Source organism: Molothrus aeneus, chromosome 1, assembly GCF_037042795.1.
Source record: "Molothrus aeneus isolate 106 chromosome 1, BPBGC_Maene_1.0, whole genome shotgun sequence".
Lineage (NCBI taxonomy): Eukaryota > Metazoa > Chordata > Aves > Passeriformes > Icteridae > Molothrus > Molothrus aeneus.
In genome coordinates, this window is record NC_089646.1 from 118640783 (window position 1) to 118660831 (window position 20049).

Below are 20049 nucleotides of genomic sequence, written 5' to 3' on the forward strand. Positions count from 1 at the left end.
TGGTCACCTAGTGGTGAGCTACTGCATTTTTCTGCATCACATGTTTCTTGTGTTTGATTTTCCTTGTCATTTCTCCCTATTTTCCTTTTTTTTTAATTAATCTGTCTTTATTTCAACCCAAAGGTTTTGCACTTTTACCCTTCCAGCTCTCCGATACAAGCCAGTGAGAGGCTGCGTAGGGCTTAGCTGCTGGCCAGAGATAAACCACAACAGGCATCCATAATTTCATTCTCACCTCTCCAGCTTTAATTCACTACTTTTAATGACATTTGAACACTTTTCCTTACTCTCTTCAGACTGCTTACAGTTTTCAGTATAAAAAACCTCAAACTAGTTTCCAGTTTTCCCTCTCTTCCTTTAACACCTTATAACCATCTAATCTCATGTGCAACTATGAAATCAACAAATTTCTCTGTAATGACTAACACCAAACAGCAACATCAAAATGGCCCAGCAGGTCGAGTAGGTGCTGTGGGCAGTACTGGATTGTAACACTGAACAAAACTCCAATTTAAGAATAATTCACTGTTTACCTCCTGTACCCGATTCAAAGTATGATTTAAACCTTAAGTACATCAAAGGGCATCTCTAATAATCTAAATTTCAAATAGGTATCTTTAGGTATTATTTCCTTCTGGTTACCTAAATGTGCTGTCATACTAAGTGAAGTAAAAATATTCTAGAGTGATACTTTGGCAGAAGTCAAGGATAACATTCTCATCAAGTAAGGAATAACTAAAATGTTATCTTCAGGATTGCTACACACAGCTAAATTCTATGAGATCATCATCAAACTGTACATTAGATTACAGGAAAAAGAATTCTTATGGAACTTGCTATTGGGAAAAATGCAAACTAATTACCATAAAGTGAAAAAATACTTTACAAGTTCATTATAAAATATGATGGGAGGTAAACCCCACACATCTAAAAGTATTTAATATATCTCATTCCATTTTTCCATTCTTGCATCAGAATTGTATTCAAGAACAAGTACATATTACATTCCCATAATACTGTATTCTAAACAACTGCCAGAGAAGCACATGCATAATTCTTAATTCCACAAGAATCTGCACATCTAAAACCTAATTCTCACTGTAAGCATCAGAATAAAAGCGTATTAAATATATAATGAATTCAAGACAGAAAGCAGTGGCATTTTAAAGAACTGTAACCATCTTAGGCAATCAGAAGGTAGAACTATCCAAAGCAGCACAGGCTGCAATAATTCAAGGAAACAAGTCAATGTTTGGAGTTCACATGACTTACACCACAGAAAACTACTGTGAGAAGGAAGCAATTTGCATTCAATTCTTTCAAGTCAAAGCAGGTGGATAAGATCCAAGGAACAAGCAGTGAAGATGAATTTAAATTACACCGCTATCTATATTAAAAAAAGGTGAAATCAAATTAAAGCATTAAAGCTTTGCTTGAATTGACTTGGCTTGCATTCTTCCATCCAAGTATTCTAGTGACTGTCTCCAGTATCATACAAAATATTGTGGCAAATAAATGATTTAAAGACCCCACATTTTCCCTCATTAACAATACGGAAAATACTTCTCCATTTCAAGGTACACAAAAACGCTGGAATATAAACCTAGAAATTCCTTATTTATTTGAAAATAACTTCAAATAACTACACTCCCAACCATGTAATGAGATTATTACACATATGGTAACAGTTTAATTTTAAAAAACTACCAAGTTTGAACTTACAGTAGTAAAGCCATATAACTATGACAGGGACAAAAAAACCAATTTCTCCTTCAAAGAGAAGAAATTCCAAACAGATCATGCTGAGTATGTTCTTTCCTGAACTGGGTTATTAGAATATATTTCTTAGGAAATATCTCAAACTTACTTCATTTCTGGATATCTGTTAGCTTCAAGCAGACTTGAAAAATCTCGTCTATTCAGCTGAAGTACTAACATCCAAAAGGCACTAACAGACTCCAGGAAAAAACCTAAAATAATTACATCTCGCTAACCCAAATAATGGAACTGGAGAAACATACAGCTGTTTTTAACTCAAGCTCCACTATCCTAAAAAAATTATAATCCAGAGATGCCCACTGTGGGCAATTTTTGCTAAGTCAGTACATTTAAGAAAAACCAGTAAGTTTATGTCAAAATACATGCTGCAAATTTAGCACTTGCTTTCACCCAAACATTATCCTTAACATCTAAGCCACTTACAGATCATCCACAAAGCTTAGGATTTGCCAAGAGACAGTGTCCAGAGCACACACACAGACTTTACTGAGGCTTCCAGCTGACCACTCTTCTTGCTCCCATAGAGCCTTTGTGCCACTGCCTCTGAACTACCCCAGTTTCAGTCTGTTTCCTTACTAGAAAGGAATGAAAGGAAACATACTAAGGAGGTATGGAGAACTGTCCAACCCAGATTATGGTATTTTCCTGTCCTATTTAATTTTTAACTGCAGCAGTTAAATTAACTCCTAAGAGGTGTAATTAACTTCATGAACTTTTAATACATCTATCTGCAATGTCAATGGAGTATCAGCGTATGCAATAGCAAACAGATTAAAAAAAAAGAAAGTTTTATAAAATGCCCCATTGGGATCTCAAACCAGCACAGAATAATTAAACAGTTCAGTTTAACACTGTACTAATCTATTCCCCTCGATTATCAAATCAGGTTGACCTGCCTAAAACTGGTAATAGTGTAATGAAAATTCGTTATAGGAAGACAGTACTGAAATGATTAGTATTTTGGGTTGCCTGCTAAACAAACCACTCATTATGAAAGCTGAAATTGTTTCTTAAATGGAATTCCCAAGATACATATCACAGCACTATGTCTTCCTCTAAATCCCATAAATTGCTTTTTCCATCATACCTTCCAGGATGAACAGAGATCTCCCCTCCCTTCCCTCGAACCCCCTTCTACACAGTCTCTAGAAAAGGTGGGCAAAAAACCCCTATTTTGGGGAGTCCAAGAACAGGCTGATAATGGCACTAGGGTGCAGCTTTTCTCCTGTTTTAATCCAGCTAACCTAAAGAAAAATAGGATTGGAAGAAATGCAGATGCAAGTACAAGCCCAATATAGCATCAAAGTGTGAATTTTACCTGCATACATTCTCTTAATTGTAAAATATCATGAGTGTTCCATCCCTTTAAAAATCCCTGAGCTCAGACTTTAGCACAGGCCTTGAGTGAGAGTTTATTCACACATCTGTAAAACTGCTGGTTCTTGCTGGGGTTATTTACACCTTTTCAATATACTAAGTTTCCTCTGTCTGTAAAATTATAGCTCACACAGCTATGGCACAGGGACAGAAAACAGCAAAGTTCTGTACATATTTAAGAAAATCACTGCTGTGGTCTCATTTAGCACATATATAACAGAAAATAATTCCTGTACAGACAAATAAAAGAATCTCAGGAGTATGCTTGAACACTTCCACTTGCTTTCCATTCCAACATATTACAGTTTTGCAATTTCATGTTTGCAGGTATCCAAGGAGTAACCAAGGAAGCAGGTTAATTTAAGAAGCAGCATTCCAAACAGCAGTTATATTTTGAGTCTGATAACTGTTGATGAAATTCTGTTAAATCCTCCTCATTGTGCTCTACAAAATCTTGAAATCCTCTAATCAAGTGAAATGCTTCCTTGGTGTGAGAAGTCATATCTCATTATCTTTGAAAAACATGGAGGAATAACCTTGAATCATGTAGAGAACTATTTACATATACATACACATGAAGTCAAAACTCAGAAGTCACAAACACTGACTTTGGTTTGACATGCTTCAACTTTAGATGACACTAACTCCTTTGAAGAGTGCTAATACAGGAAAGGAACAGTATCTGTTGTTACTTCCCATGCCCTATTTTCTGATATGCTACAGATTCACAGCAAATCCTGTCCAAGTGTTTCTCTACTTTTATATCTGCACTTCAAAAGCTGTTATATCTCATGCTCCTTATTGTTTTGGTTTTTTTTAATCTTTGAAGCAATCTTCTCCTTTATTCTCAGTTTTCTTTTTAGCCATTTTTAGATGGCACTAATACTAGAACTACAGGTTCTCCCCAGCCCTGCTCACAATATACCATTCAGGAATATGCAACTCTGCTGTAAATTTAGAAACCTGAATGCACAGCTTGTCTTGGTTCAGTCAAACTTAGTACCTGCTCCTTCAGTTTATTACATATGACATTTTCAAATACAGAATCACTGGCAAATTATACAAAAGCAGAAACTACTCTAGTGGCCTTATTCTGCTTAAAATTAATTCAGAATAATTCAGTCCACAGGGGTTTTATAACTGGATTTCCTGTAATAATCCTTCTATTTGCTAAACCAAGTTGAGACTACTGTCAAGTTGCTTCTCTACTTGAGGAGCAGTGACACACATATAGGTCACACATTGCCAAGGATAACTGAACACTGGTCATTCTTACTAGTATTTATTTTCTAACATGTGGCTGAAAAGCTCACTTCCTACAGCAGTAAATCCCCTGCTTCCCCTCATTACTATATGGGTCATCCCTCATTAAATCTACAGCAAACTCCCAGCCACACCCAAATTTGTGTTTTTTTCTTAGATCAATATCAAAGAAGAGAAGTAGACTTTTTAAACAGTTACAAGAGGATAGCCATGCGTATTTAGTTTAATCAAGCAGGGCATACCTTTCAAATACCTTGTGCCACCCTTTGGCACCTCTTCCCACAATCTCTGGGAATAAGTTTCATGCTCAGAACTGGTGGTACAAGTTGCTGAAAAGGTCCATTAACATAAAAGCAGCTTGGTTGCTTACCAAACAGTCACCTAACCAGACTAAAAAAAAGGATCTTGCCTAGAGAGACAGTTTTCCAGTGTGCTTTAATCCAGTCTATCTGAGGGTGACCACCAAAAAAAATGGTTCCTCCTATTCCACTGTGTGTGCATATCTGCATTCTCCTTACACAATAGCTACCAAGGCACTGCGCTTAAATAGCCTGACAATTTTAGTTTTCATTAGGTCAGAGAGCTATTTCAACTCACTGTAGATCTACATGACCCTGAGTTGCCATACCTCATGTGCATCACATGTTTTGGGAAGGAAAAGCTGGAACAGAATTGCCCATTGCAGTGTACACCAAAAAATGCACTGGAGTAAATATACTGCAAAAGGTCTACAAAGTCTACCCACTATGTCTTATCAACATTAGTACTATTTTTATAATGAAGTAAAGTTTCAACAGGACAATAATGTTTCTTTATCACATAAGGGGGAGAAAGCCTGCAGCTGCATATTCTTCTTCATATTCACAATGTGTATATTCTTCTTCATATTCACAATGTGTATAGTTTTTCTAACTCTTCTTTCTCATGTCACATATTACAACACTTGAGTTGTGTAAATTCTGTTTCTATAGGCTACAACCCCAGCAACACAGCAACAACTATTCAAATGGAGACAGGCAGCACATTTTGTAAACAGCATAAACTTCACGTGGATGTTTTTATTACTTTTTTTGTAATTCTTGCTGCTTAAAGAAAGAAGGTAGCACGCATGTGCTACGCACACAAATGAGTCAGCTACAACTCAGAACAAAGAAAGACTATTCAGCATGAAAAATTTACTATAATGTTCAATGTTCTGAACAGCAAAAAATAAGTTACTACCTAACATCTCTTTCCTCCTGCCTGCATAATCTATATTAAGTCAGTACAACTGTCTTGCACACCTGCAATACAACTGCAGATGGATTTTACTAGTTAAAATGTAACAAAGCAAAACCAGATTAAGAACATAAATATTGATTTTTTAACTTAAATTTTAAAAGACTTTTTCAAAAAAATCCCACAACATAAATGAGTTCCTACACCTGGTTTTACCATGTGGTAAATGGTAGGATGGGGAAGAAAACAAATGCTTTACCCAGTATTACTGCTACTGCTGGGGAAGTACAGGTTTTTAAGTTACAACCGATTGGAATAACAGAACAGAAAATGAAATTCAACATGTAAACATGAAAATGTGCATTGAGGGAGGTCATTTATTTCTTTAGTAAAGAATATGACGGAAAAAAATTTTGCAGAGAAACACCAAATAAGACAGATCTCCTACAAGAGTTTGACCAAAGGGCACACTACAATTATTTAGGTCCAAATAACTACAACTTAAAGAAAAAGCCATTTCACTAAGTGCAACAGTATACAAAAAGATTCTTACCAGTATCTCTCATAAAAATAGCACATGCTGGACTAAGAAAAGCAAGAATTGCAAGTCTTTGGAGACAAACAGACAAAAAAAAACCTGAACAATCCATAAAAAGCAGCTTCTCTGCCTCAGGAATTGATTTTTCAAATACTCTTGCAAAGAAGCATAACTGACATTTAAGCAGCACAAGGTACACAACAAGGTAAATGAAACTGACTACCAATGATAAATTCTGTAACATAGTGATTATAATCAGCATAATTCTTGTCAGAAGCGAGACTTTATTTACATCATCTCTGTCAACGCAACCCGACATTACAAAGCACCCTGTGTGAATTCCTGCAAACACTTGTAACCCCTCTAAATAGAGTTAGGAATCTACTAATTGAATTCGGTTTCAAATCCAAGGGAGGGGGAAAGGTTAAGTCTCAAAGGATGACAGAATTTAATGGTCTGAAATAATACATAACTCCACCAGTCTCTATAGAATAGTTCATGCAAGATAAGGGGACTCAACCCAACTCTCGTTTACCTGAATCAACTGATGGCACACATTATTTTGTCAGCATATTCATGAAAGAGAAAACAGAGTGAAAAATCAGGACAAACAGAAATTCTCAACAGTGTATCCTGCAGAGAGACTTAGTACATCCAGTCCTCCTATCAATTTTCTCAAGCATTCATTACTTCACTTGATTGAGTATTTGCTCCAGTCAGAAGAGCTATAGCTTGTGCTGCATGCCAGAGGAGGGCTGCAGACACTCTCTGGGCATGGTGGGTTTATGCTTCCTCCAAGCCACAAGGAAACCAGCTCTGTTGTTTGAAATTGTGAAGCATGTTTGCCTGTTTCTAGAGAATGTGAGTCATCAATAACTCTTGATTTGCCACAGCAGATTGATATGTTGCTCTGTGAAATTTTGAAAAGGCAAAAGCAAACCTCAGTTCTTCTGCAAACTTAAAATAATATAACTGACTACATATGACATTTCTGGTGAAAGCCATCAGACAGGAAATGTATTATCATGTCCTACAGAGACAACAAGCTTGTGATAATGCAAGCTTGTGACTTTTCTTATCAAGCTTGGCTTCCCTTCTTTCCATTCCTTTAACTGAACAGCTTGGTTTCCCTCACTCTTAGAATCAGAAACTCAAGCACATTGCTCTGCTTGGAAAAGTGTGGGTTTCTGTCAAAAATAATAATAATTTTAAAAAATAAAATAAATATATGTATATGTATGTCAGAGGTGGAAACAAACTTTGCAGACAGAGATTACATTTGAAGTAGGGACAGCATTTTTAACCAATTCATTTTCACGTGCCTGATAAAGCTTATCTGAAATGAAATACATCTAGAACAAAATCCCATGATTTGTATCTCATCTGAAGGGACACAATGAGCTTCTCTCTGAAGATCATCTTTAAGTTTGACCTTTAAGTTCAAAGCAGGCAAACATGAGCAGTCTAACTAAAAAAAAAATAAAAAATCAAAGATCTGATAGTGCGAAATCGTCCCACCCCTGTGCAATGTAATTGCTGGATTCCTCCACCCTATCCATCCCTGTAAGAGAGAAATTTCTGCACACTCACTTGAAGTCAAGCAATGCAATAAATGGAAGGCTTAATAGAAACATGTCTCTTAAGTATCTGACTCTCAAAGTGTAATTAGCATTTTAATTGTTTGCATTTACAACTGGAAAAGTATCCCAAACATTCAACAGAACCTACATTTAGAACCACAAAATGTTGCATTCCAGCTAAGACTCAGTTTGATAGGTATGATGTTTCTCCCTGCATGTTTTCATGCATGCTGTCTGCCTGACCTCTTATAAAAGCCAAGTTGTCACTGCAATTAGGAGCTGAGGAAGCTGAAGTGCAGATGGACCAGGATGTCTGCTTCAGAATTTGCCCAAGCATTCTCCAAAGCCAGCAGAGCTGAACAATAATCATGGAGTACAGGAGATCAGATACACACGAAGGCCTCTAGTCTTAAGCATCTTACTCTTTACCCTTGCCCTGCTTCAAGAGGTTACGCTCTCATGACAGCATGAAGAACATAGTAACAGAAGTAGTAAAAACCATGAATTCAAGTCACAAAGTCAGTTTCTCAATTTCTCCTCAGCACAAATACCCTCATATTTTAATGACAGTATTACAGTTGTATACATAAAGTGTTGCAGTTACATAAACTCACAGAAACTAAAAGAAACAAAAACTATTTTCACTTGTGTACTTGGGTTCTTTGTGAATCAACATTTTAAGGCCTAACCAAATCTAACTTGGAAAGAATCAAGCTACAGTATATTCTGCAAGTCGAGCTCTCCTTGTGTTATACTGTTCTTCCTGCATCAGATGTAACACAGCTTTTTACACTTACATGCAAAGTTTAATTCTAGAATGAGTGTATCTTCAGTTTATTATGCCATTCCCAGAACATCAGTATTTTCAATCATAATTTCATGTCATAAGTCAGGTATTTGTATGCAGCAACTCCAGTCCATTTAATTAAGAAGAATTTTTTTTTCTTTGTAGCTAACCATGCATTTTCATACAAAAATTAAAAAAAAAATATAGTTTTGAAGTTTTGTACTACTCAGATCAAAAGCTATTTCACCATAAAGTGCAGACATAGTAGAAAAATAAACTTCAAACAAGAGGAATGAAGGCATCAAATAAAGCTTGATGGACAATGAATGTTTCATGAAAATCAGTGTCCAAAGATGCAAATAAAAACAGATCAACCCTATACCAGATTTTTTAAAAAAGTTAATGAGAGCTTTTAGAACTGGGGAACAAAATATTAAAATTAAATCTAAATTTAAGAAATTAAATCTAAAAATATCTGACTGTATCGGACAGAAAGATACAAGAACAGCAAGTTTTTCTTAAACCCTTGATATCCAGTCTTCATTTTTGCTTCCAGGAATGGCCAACAGCACATGCTCAAGTAAATGCAGATTACAAAAGCAGGGCAGGAATGCTGCAATAGTTCCCTTCTACCAGTATTTAGCCATCTGTGGCTAACGCTCTTCCTGTGCAGAGACTGTTCCTCCAGGTTTGACAACCCTTGTTAAATTCTCACTTAATCACTTTTCAAATAATTTTAACTTTTGGGATGAATGCAATTACAAGCTGCAGGAAAGAATATATTTTTTTTTGCTTTACTTAAATAAAGTACTTAAATAAAGCTTTACTGGGTTCTTTACAAGCCCTCTGTATCTGCATTATGAGAAATTACAAGGAATTACTCTCTCTTCATGTCTACGCCACTTAGAATTTTACAAACTTCACAATTATTTTTCCCTTCAGGGAACAACAAGCACAGTCTGCTTGATCACCTCTGCAAGACATTCCACACTTTCAATCATCTTTGCTGGCTTCTGCATCAAGAAGGCAGCAGAGAGCAAAACTGCAAATGGAACATGTGGTATCTTTTTATAAAGCAGCATAACAGCTTCATTTTTTTCTCTATTGTTTTCATGTTTGTCTTTTTTACAAAGGAATAATATTTTGATGGAATCAGACATAGTAATTCAATGCCATTCATCCTCTTGAGAGATGTAAGTCCTATTAAGAGCCCATGTTTGTCCACCCACAGTTCTGACCAGTTTCCTCCTCCATATAGGTCAGCTGGCATTTAGCAGCATCCCAACAGTGCCCTTTGATCAAGGAGTGGGTCAGTACAGCATAAGTGCTGCCTTTGGCAGGTTGTTTTCACTCTGTTAAGTATTTTCCTTAACTAACCTTTGTAACCTCCCCACTCACCCCCACACACCACAAACCTCTCCAGAACTGAACTATCTCTTTGTAGGGAAAACAGATTATGTAATCCTTAAGAGCTCAGAACATTCAGGAGCCTTGGGTGAGCAACCTGGTTGAGGCTCACCGTTAAGCTGTACTACCTTACACTTATCTATACACTCCATGACTCTGCCCTGCACATCTGGGATGGTAGGTTCCTCCTCAGAAAGGTCCACACTGATTCCTCCTCACCACAGCACACACATCCGTTCTGTTCTCCATAAGCTTTATTCTTTGCTACAGGTCAGACTTGCCAGGCTGAAGCTCTCAAGATTTCTTCATCGCTCATATCCTTGGCACTTTTTTAAAAAAAAACCAAAACCAACCGCTGGCTCTAGTCACATTTAGCACCTCCCATTCCTTTGTTAGCAACTAATGAAATTTAAATCTTACATGTTCTATTAAACAATCCAACAACTTCAGATTTGAGGCCCTTTAAAAACTCCTAATCCTAGCAAGTTAATAGGAGCTTTAGTTTAGACTTCAAATTGAGATTTTTTTCCCAAGTCATTAATTTTAATTCCTCTATAGGAAACTTCCTCAGCTTCCACAAACAGTAAAAAGCTAAGTTTTCATCTTCTTCAGTACCTTTGCAATCCCCAAATAATTTTGTGATACTGTTATCACTTACAAGCAATATGGATTATGGGTGTGTTTTCTCTGCTATTAGCTCATACTGGCTTTACCACAAAGATTTGAGGAGCTTTTATCAATAGCTGATATGCACTAACTGTTAACAAAACAGGTGACAAACAATCAGCTCTAAGATTCGGCTCCCCTTTCTGATCCCTCCATCTTGTGTTAGCCTTTTTGACATTAAAAAAACACAGTCTTTAATGAGTTTTTTCATTACTGCTATAAAGCTTATTTTGAGACTATGTTTGAGCATACAGTGATGGGACTGCTCACAGTTACAGGTGAGCTCTTCAATTGCTACATCTTAAACCAATTCCTGGGTACTACTCAAGAAGGACACAAGAGCTGCTCAGTACATCTTAACTCAGTGTTACCTGTCAATGCAGTTGAATTTATTTACCTACCATGACTAAGCTTTCTGTCAAGCACAGCAAATTAAACATTCCTACCTTCATAATTAATGCTATGGAATTAAGAATTTTCCACAAATTGTCCCTTTCTGGGATTCCTTAGGCATTCCTGGCCTAAGACAGCACCCTCATTTTAAAACCACTGATACTTTCTCAGCTGACTATTTTTAAAGACTTCTGGCATTCATATATAAGCAAGCAAACATTCCTTTTTGACAGCGTTACCTATTGATGAAACTATTTCTTGAGACTTCTGTTATTTTCTACTGTGCTCTATTTGACTTTTGCTTGGTTGGTGACAAATGAAGACTGAAATAAATGTTTTATTAATGCTTCGCATTTATTCTGGCAAAGACAGGCTGCTGCAGAACAAGGCTGTCATTATGTTTCTCAGTCTTGTTTCTGGATCATTTGGCAGTATGAACAAAGCTACATGTCCCCTCTTCACACAGCCCACCTCTTCAGTAGACTTTGTCATGTAACATGATGCTTTGAACATTCCTTTTTCTTTTCCTTTTTTTCAGCAGTAAGCACACGTGCAAAGCAGTGATAATGCATCCTTATTCCATACTTTTTTTGAGTATAGCCAGCTACCCCAAACTGCTATCATATACAATTTTCACAGATTACCCAAGGCAATAAAAGTAATTACACCTCTGCTGTGCCCTCCATAAACACAAGTATAAAATATATTAAATAGTTGTAATATACATACAGAACAGACTCATGGAATAAAAGAAATCCTGGAATAAATGATTATTCTATGCCAGTAACCTGAGCATCTTCATCTCAAAACAGGCATTTATTTTGACTGCTAGAATATTTTTAAAATAAAACCCAGATTTAAAGCTTATCAAACTATGGGTAGTAACTCTTCCTACATGCTGCAAAAAGGGAAAGCTTTTAAATTATCCTCCTGACAACATGGACAATCATTTGCTGTAACATTTTCAATATGTATAAGCTCTGTTTCTCTTCTGCAAAATGACCAGAACCATGATTTGTTGAAAACAAGATACAACCAAGGACAGTAAGGTCTTGTGTGGTGTCAAGGTTTATGAATCGAATTAGAAGATCCCTTCATAATACGGGGAAAATCTACATTTTATTTTTAACCTTGCTGTAGATATTTGAGTTCAATTATTTTTTTCCCTTTTGGAAATGGGTAGTTTAAATAGTAATTTAAAAGTTGAAGATTACTAAGCTTTATTTCAGACTTAAATAGAAGGTAATTTTAAGCCCATGATACCGAGAGAAATTGCAACAAAATCCCCAAACAAACCCCCAACACACTCCCATTAAGTAGCCTGCTCACTACAGTAACTTCAAAAGCAACAAAACACATGACACTGCAAGACTCTTATCCATTTCAGACACTAAAACTTTAGAAGGTCACATGTAAGTCTGTACATGAATTATACTACTGGTAACCTTCTAATTAAAAGAGCACTAAACCATTTCCCTCCTATTGTAGCTCTAAATTATAAGAAAATCATTATCTTTTCCAGCCACAAGATGACAGCCAGAAGATTACAATTTAATGATTGTTTACAAAATTCACAATTCATATTTGATAGTGGAAACAAAAAAGGATAACAATAAAGTATGGACTTAAGTTTATTTTTATGTCTGTGGTATGCCCCCCAGAAAGGTTACAACCATATCAAGATGGTAATTTTCACCCAAACAAAAATATGAACTTGTATCAGAAAGCTCCAACTTTATATGAGAAGTCCTGACGTGAGCTCTTTTAAACAAAGCATTCAAGGTGACCATACTGTTACCGAAGTCCTGATTTCTTCATTAAGTGCTGATATAGAAAGCAGGTCAGACTAAGATATTTAAGTAACATAAGAAATAAAAATATGAGTATTACTGAAAGCTCCAGTGTGACTGCCTTCAGTACAACATACATACATTCATTATTAATACAATTAAATCTTAATTTTCCATGTTCTTTACATTTATTTACAATTTATTTTTCATCCAGTAATGTTTTTTAGAATTCCAGACTGCATAAATTAAGATAATTATTCATATGACAAGTATTCTTCCTTTTCTCAGATGCCCATAAGGCAGCAAGTAGAAGGCTACTTAAAAGGCCATCACTACACATTAACTCTACTCAAGTATTACTAACCCTAACTCATGTTACCAGCCATGCTACAAGAAAGTGCTTCTTTTACCACTGCTTACCAAACTGTGAAGAATTTTAGGCATTCAGTTCCATATTTACTGGATCCACTGCATCCATAGTTCTAAATACAGTATTATGAAAAAATGTATTCCCATTGACTATGCAAATTCTTTTTATTTAACAATACAGGTAAATTTACAGTTCCTTAACAACGTGTCCTAAAGTGCTCCTAAAGAACAAGTAGGAAAGGCACAAGATCAGTGAAGGAGAAAGAATAAGTAATTACTGTTAAATAAAAACTGTTACAAACTACAGCAGTCAGTCAAAGAAATTGCCACCTGCCTCAAGCTCATCACTGAAAGGCCTAGAGAGCAATCAAGCAGACAGCAGCTTCAGCTTTCATGTGATAAGAAGGTGAACAAGGAAAGAATGGTCCAAGTGCTGCCTTTCCTTCAATACAAAAGGATGTTAAGAATTTGAACATGGATTTTGTTCTGAGCAAGACTCTGGGATGGAGGTCAAACTTAGGTGCAGAGAGGAAAAAGAGCCAAGATACAAACCTGAAGCTTCTCCAAACATCACTAACTACCACAGACTATATATCCCACAGTGTGAGGTACAATTTGAAAGAAGCAAACTATTTCTCTTTACAGCAAAATTTCTAAGCTTTTAACATCTATTTATATGCACAATCACACAAAATCAGGTTTCATGTCTTAAATCACAAGTGGAGAACATCCAAGTGTCTCATTTTCATGCACGTGAAGAAAATTTTAATCACACTTCTCAGACACTTAAGTTTTTATCCAGCTTTCAAACTTCCATGCAAAAGCAACTGCTCTATTCTAGCAATTTTACTTAAGGTCATAAAGCTCTGTCTCCAGCTCAGAATAATGGAAACAAAGGTTAATTTATTCCTATCCACTTTCCTACACTCCACACAAGACCCATGCCAATATTCTTGAACACATCACAGTCCATCAGCCAAATTAAGCAAGCCAAATTAAGACTCTGCCTTTTCCAGGTTTCCTGAGCTGCAGAAAGAACTCTGACTTTATGTTGGCTGCTGCACTCTCAGTCCAGGTAATAGTACCACCCAGATCTTTATACACACTGTTAACACCTGCAAGGTCACTTCCCAGGCATGCAGCAGTGTGTCAGTTTTACATACAACAGAATTACACCTTTGCAAAAAATACCTTCACTTGGAAGGGCATTCCCCTTATTCTTATAACCTGCATTAAAATGTACAATGCTCTGTACAAGTACATCTGCATCAATTCATAGAACAGTTTGAAAACTAAAATATGATGGGAAGCTACCAAAGAAATCATACCAGTGGTACACTTATTTTTAATTTACAGATTTGAAGCTCTGAAAGTCTACCTCATACTATTCAACTGGACAGCTTAAACTATAGTACAAAATGCTGTATAATATCTTCAGTAAACCTCAACAGTTTTATAACAATTTCAAAGCCTAAAAATATCTCCTCCCTCATTTCTCTCAAACTGCAAAGCTGCACATTTCAATGTGAAGGATATTGGTCATTCAAACCAACTGCAGTGCAAATTGACACCTGGGGGTTACTTCAAGTGAAATAAAAAAAGGAGTAAAACACTCCTGGATCCAGCACTGGCTAAAATATCTTCCTGTAAAATATTTACCAACCTAATTACACTTTTATTTTTAACTGAAAAGTAGGAATAACATAACAAACCCTGTTGAGATTATTAGAACAGCAAGTGCTAAAGACAGTATGCGCAGAACTGCTGTTATTAATGGATCATTTTCTTGAAATTTATCTCCCTCCGTGTTTGAGTAGACAAAAAAAGAGAGCTTGAATAAACCCATTTATCTGAAGGGCAAGTAACTTCAATTCTGTTTAAAATCTAATTTTTCTCACATAAGAAATACATGAAATGAAAAAAAAAACCTGAAGAGCACTGAACGGCAGACATAAACCATTTGAACAAAAACAAATAATAAACAGCATAACATCAATAACTATGCAATCTGGTACCACATGAGTATATATGATACAGTACCAGAAACAGAGTGGCAGTGGGGAAAAAAAAATCAAACCTTCTGAAAGTCATTAAAAAAAAAAAAGTCCAAAGCAATCATGCTCTAAATGTCCTATTAAAAGATACCTTTGGTTTTGGAAAAATGTAGCTATGCTGTTAAACTGTTTATACAATTCTAAAATAAAAAGTGTGGACTTAAAAAAACCCCCATCCATGCATGGCAAAAGAGCTCTAAGTTGTGTAAGGTACAGAGTTAGTACAACATCCACATTCCCTATCCCAGCTTTTAAGCTATTCTTGACCACAGCACCATAACAAGAGCTCAGCCTCCTCAAGACTTCAAATTCTTTAAAAGTTCATGCCTCCCAACTAAAATCTCATAATCTACTAATACACTTAAAACTTCAAATTAAAGAAAACCAGCAAACACTACCAAATCCAGAAACCCCTGAAAAAACCCAAGCAAAATTTCCAACACCAAGAAGAATACCTAAAAGCTAAGACCAAGGGTAGACTAGAAAGAAGCAACATGAAAAACAGGGTGGGGAAAAATATCAAACCAAATTAATCAACCAAAAATCACAAAATAACCCCTCACACCAAAATTCGTTAGTATTTATCAATGCAAATGAAATGTTATCGACCATTTTTCTACCAGTTTGGCAATTTTTACTTCTAATCATTTGAAGTTAAGAACTGAAGAATGTAAGAGTTAGAGAAGACTAATAAGTGGTGAAAATGCCTTATAATCTACCCCCAAATTTTAAAACTGGTAGATAACCTGCCTTTTTTTGAAAACTATTTTTAAATCTTTCTCAAATCCTTACTGATTGCCAATTTTGTTCTCACTGACATATGTATCAGTCACTCCAGTACTTTGCCTGGAATCAACGTTAAGCCAATACACCAGTAATTACCTAGGTCATCCTTGTAACCATGCTGGCACAGTAGCAGATGTCTTCCAGTCCTTTGGAATTTTCTCAGCACCCCAAGATTGATTAGAAATCAATAAGGGAATTGTGCCAGGTATTTCAAACTCTTGGGGCTTGACAGACCTATTTTTAGTGTTTCTCTGCATTTATACTGAAAATGGAAAGCATCATATAACAAGTATCATCTACCTTATCCCTCAAAAGGGATTTTTTTTAACACTCCCCTGCATTCCATTACAGAATCTATAAATTATGAGCTGGGTGGTAGTGTTTGGTAGGTTTGGGGTTTTGTGTTTTCTTCATTTCTGGTTACCACATTAAGTGCTTTTCATAGAAACACCAGCTACTATTTGTCCAATTATCCTTGTACAATATTCTCTTTCTATAAAATCCCACAGAAGCATTTTAAGCTCTCCCTGGTTGTTTGGGGACCTCTTGTATGTGATTTTTCTAAAAGGTCTGTTTTGCCTAGGTATAACTTAGAGTTTCTTCTACTAAGTACTTACAGGAAAGAACTACAGGCTAACTGAACTATGTCTCTATGCATCTGACTAGCACAGCTACTACACACTATTTCTGTCTTTTAAACACACACAGTAAAGGTCTGCCTCCTTTACAGATAAAAATTATCAAACTTCTTACTCAGCTGTACTTCCACAATATTTCCCTCCTTCCTTGAAATCTGCAGAGCTGTTTCCCAAGTCCCTTCAGCCTATAAAGCTCAACTGGCAGTAGCTGTCTTTCACAGACCAGAATATTTTCTCCCTGCAAGCCATCAATTTACACATCACACAGGAAAGCTTTCCAGCTGGATACAGAAAACCCAAAACTCGTTTCCCCTGCCTATTCGAGTCACTGATTTACCACTAGCTGTTGCAGAGTAGAATAAGAGTCATGGGCAAGTTTGCAGGTCTTGCTTCCCAAGCTCCTGGCAGTATTCATTTAAAGTACAAACTAATCAGCAACCTGATAAAAGTATCAACACCAATTAAACCCCCAAACTGACAGCTAGGTGCCCCCTCAAAAAGACAAGCTTTACTCATCTTTGAAAGTCCATGATTTCACCTAGGATGTTTGCCAAGAACAGGAGAGACTGACTAGAACACCAATGGTTGATGCCTCCCTCTTTAAAAACACCCATGAACACCAAAATCCTTCCTGACAACTGCACAAGTTTACATATTTAGAAAATCTTATCAAAATGCTATCTCCATACTGACTGCTTTCTGAAGGATTCTTGAAGAAGTCTGGAATGTACAACTGATGTCAACAGTTTTTTTTTCATTTGTATATGAAGAAGACACATAAGAACAGACACAGTTGTCATCCTGAATGAATGACACAGTGGTTAGCTGGAAACAAGAACCAAGAGGAAAAGGAAAATATTACAATCACAACAGTTATACACTAGAAAATGGTATAGGAAGAAAAATCAACTAGACCAAAGCCCCACAAGACAGTACAGGTAGTTCTTATGAGAAACAGATGCCTTCTGGTCACAAGGCAACAACTTCTCATTTTAAGCTTCAAAATTCTAATTAAGGCTCTAAAATATGCAGCAGAATACAGGTATTTAAATGCTGTGTCACAAAGATATGTTGAAGTCTTTCAAGATCAAATTTTAAAAGATAGTGAAAATCAATGTTCAAAGTTGCAAAATATTAAAGGCTTTAACTGAATACATATTTCAGGATAAAGTCAAAGTTACTTAAAAGAAATACCATTTTTAGTTTCCAAGACAAAACCCAAGTATTTGATATTCACTCTCCATTTACATTTTTCTGACCTAGATAAAATCCACCATGTTTTCTAGAAAAGTGTTTTTACATATATCCTGCCAACCACCCCTTTCTCAAAAGAGATTAAATCTCATCAGCACAGTGTGATTAATTCAGAGTGGTGAATTATATAATTAAGTCACTCTGCACAGCCAAGATCTGATAACATCTGAAACAACAGAGTAGCTAAACACACACAACTTTGCTTAAATTAGCCCCATAAACTCTACATCAACAGCACTTTACATATCAAATGCTGAAGGCAACCTGGAAAACAGTTTATAGGGCCAATTAATCCTTACTGTTACCAAGCCAAGTTTTAAATCTTTGCAAAAGTAGACGAGATTTTAACCACACTGAAAGTCTGCTAGCAAAGTCCAAGCTCAGTAAAGCAAGCAAAAGGATGGAAGGGCAGCTGCAATTTTCAGGGGTTTTGGTTTTTAAAAAAACCCACATCCATCTTGGTCTTTACTAACATGAAATCTCCATTTATCCTCCTTGCTTACAAACAAGTGTTTCAGAAGGACAGTTACAACCAGAAAAAAATTTTTTGTGGACAATAGTGACTTGTAAATTGTGAAAATAAATGCCTATAGCACACGAAGACAACACAGAATATTGCAACACTAATCTCTTTGTATCCAGCAAAGAAAAAACTCAAAAAATTCTGACCTTCAGTTTCTACAAAAGGACAACTAGTTTTCATGAAAAAAAGAAGGTAGCCTACCAAGAACAGCACTACCCAAAATACAGACAGGAATGCACTTTTAACTGTTTATTATAGTGTAGGAAGGTATTTTCCAATGCACCCAGAGTTCCCTACACATATACAATATCCATTAACCACACTCATTCTCATGTATCATGATTGCTTGTATATGCAAAGGACACAAGATGAAACTAGGAAAGGTAAAAAGGGAGACAGAAAAACTTAAGTAGATGAGATGTCATTTGCAGACCTGCACAGATAAGGACAGATGAACCTTCACACCTCTAGGTTAGTTCTGCTCCAAGCATTATCTGTTTCCAGAGAAACTAAGTGTTTATCTATAGCCCACTGCTCCATCATCCTACACACACATATAAAGGCAGCACAAACTGAACAGAGATGCCACTTTCACATTGCATGAGATCTACATCATTCAGCAGGATCCTTGCATGACAGACTGAAATAAACAATACAAGGAGCACTAAAGAACCTTCTAGAACTAAGTTTTGGCCCTCTTCAGTTGGTAGCTCCAGAACTCCAGGCAGCATATGCATAATTTTCTTTAAAGTACATACTAGGGACATATCTGTATCATTTTATATCACTTGTGGCTTGGAGTTTTATGGAAGAGTTGCTTGACTCCTGATTTGCAGTTGAACTAGCAGAATTTATACAAGCAGGGCATTCTGGTGTGCCCAGCTTAGTGCTCTGAAACCACCTTTTCAGGCAGACAAATCTACGCTCCAGATTTTGACATGAAGCACTGACAATTTTTTTTCAGTCTATTAAAAATTTTATGTTCAGATGAGGATTTTTTTCCTCCAAGACCTTTCACTGTTTATGCAAACACAGTATTTTTACAGTAAGGTTTCCTAGACTGTGGCATAGCCGAAAAGCAATACAGAAACAGCAGTGGAGGTAACTCAGTGGAAAAGGAGCTTCCAAATCCAATAATCCTTCTGACAGCTTGCTGGCTCATGCCTTCTACAAGTGGACAATTTCAAGGATAAACTCATTCCTTATACAGATAAGAGTTGTTGCTATGAAAGTAAACAATACAAAGCTCTAAATTAACTCTACTTCATTAGGTGACTAAAGAAATCTTGTGTTTTCCACAAAGAGAGAGAAACCTCTCAGTAAGGACAAAGTTAAATTAAACTCAACTGTTCTGTATAAACCCAGACACAACCTGGTGAATCATCAAATACAGGATGCTACAAGTATCAAGGCTTAATTTCATCCCCGTTAAAAAACTAAGGGACATCTATAATTCAGGTTGTGTTACTTAATTAATATTTTGCTTTCTTATCTTCAAATCACTGGAAAAATGGACATACTAGAAGGACCTCATCTTAACACCTGTTCAGAGGTCAAACTTCCACAGTCTGGAATGTTGCAAGGTTTCACTCCCTAAGACTCACAAATTAAAAATAGATTATGTATA

At 36.2% G+C, this 20049-nt stretch overlaps 1 protein-coding gene across 1 annotated transcript in view; it reads right to left on the reverse strand.

The window, feature by feature from the left end:
* The window catches only part of ARFGEF1 (ADP ribosylation factor guanine nucleotide exchange factor 1), an 84766-nt gene that overhangs the window by 61575 nt on the left and 3142 nt on the right, over positions 1-20049 (reverse strand). The gene's annotated exons all lie outside the window — the stretch shown is intronic.